Raw genomic sequence first — 1,812 nt, 5'->3', positions numbered from 1 at the left:
TTGGGACTTTCATAGTGATGCCATCATTAAACAAGTTCATCATAAGAAGAATATTGTTGTGCTTTTATATAAATCAAGTGATTCGAGATTCTCATAAATTTATGTCAGATTTTATAAGTTTGAATGTTTTAAAATTGACATTAAAAGTGTTGGATTTATTTGGATCATTTAAAAGTGTCAATGTTGGCTAGATAAAAGTATTGATCAAATATTGACTATTTAGTCTTTAGTCACATTATGTACAATATCTTTTCTATGTTTTTTCAAGTAGGGTTACAACATAGCTTAGTATAGAGACCAGATCATTGTCTTTTAATTTTCCAAATAGGTTGATAGTATTATGTAATTTGCTTGTATTTACATGTGAACGAATTTTGATAAAATCAATATTTAAATAAGTGTTTCAAATTGTTGATGTGCACATGATGAGCTTAGGGATTGTCTTGTTTGAATTACTGATTGGTCTCACTTTGTGTATTCATATCATTATTTTGTATTGAAGGAGGTTTTCAATGGCTCAAGATGATCATAAGTAAAATCTCTTTTTGTTGTTAAGCTATGGAAACTTGTGCTTGTGGCAATATAAACCAAATTTGATAGAAACGTGAAATTATATGAACATTGAAAAAGGAATTGCATCTATTAGTTTCTATAAGTACATGTGATTAACTTTTTTGATCAAAATCTAATCAGTCATGACAAATCCTTAATTTCATGATAAGTGTCTACTAGAAAATTTTCATGATTGATTAGATTTTGATCAAAAAAGATTTTGAAGTTATGTTCTTTAGATATGTGCTCACTAGATAAGTGTACTTGTAGATTTTGATCAAAAGAACATTTTAGTTATGTGGCGAGCGCATATCTAGTGTACTTATCATGAAAATTTCTTTTTTGAAGTATGTTCTTTAGATATGTGCTCACTAGATAAGTGTCTACTAGAAAATTTTCTACGAGTACGTGATTAACTTTTTTGATCAAAATCTTTAATTTCATGAAAATTTCTAGATAAGATTTCAGAAACTAGAATATTTGTTTCTTTTTCTTGTTTGGGTATGAGTTGAGACTTTAAAGCTTTATTATTTTCTTGTTTGGGTATGAGTTGAATCACAAGCTCGATATGATATCTTGATCACTACAAATGTGTTTTTTGTGCATCGAAATTTTTAATCATTGTATTTGTGGAATGAACTTTCGTTTTGTTTGTTTCGTCATATGCTTTACTAATATAATATAAGTAGATAACATTAGCAGTGTTTATATTAGACATGCTTATTTGTAAAGCATAAAACTGTGTATGTATGTGCATGCATATACTTGTACTTTTGTGTGCACATGTTTGCACGTCTATATATGTGCATGTGCATATTTACGTGTGCATGCATGCATGTGTATGCATGCATGCATGTGTACAATTGCATATGTTTATATATGTTGCATATACTAATAACAAGTTTAAGTGATTTTAGTATGGTAGAAACTAAGAGGTCCAACTAATATGTTAGAATTGAGCTTGTTTTGATATAGCTATCAACTATATTTGTGCATGGATGATCTAGTTGTGTTAAATAAGTAGATGTTTTTATAGCTATTATTATGTATATTTTTAAAACATTATTTCTTGAAAAAAAGTAAAAGATTGTTTATTTAAATAAGGTATGTTTGATTTTCTAGTAGACACTTATCTAGTGAGTGCATATCTAAAGAACATAACTTCAAATTTGTATTTTTATATAGTGAAAATTGGAATGGAATAATAGTATTCTATCTTTATACTTGTAATCCATTAATTTTAGTATTTATAAATTTGCT

The sequence above is a fragment of the Lygodium microphyllum genome, chromosome 3, assembly GCF_053477565.2.
Source record: "Lygodium microphyllum isolate KBCC chromosome 3, Lygodium_microphyllum_v1.1.10, whole genome shotgun sequence".
Taxonomy (NCBI): domain Eukaryota; kingdom Viridiplantae; phylum Streptophyta; class Polypodiopsida; order Schizaeales; family Lygodiaceae; genus Lygodium; species Lygodium microphyllum.
Note: the sequence above shows the minus strand (reverse complement) of the source record.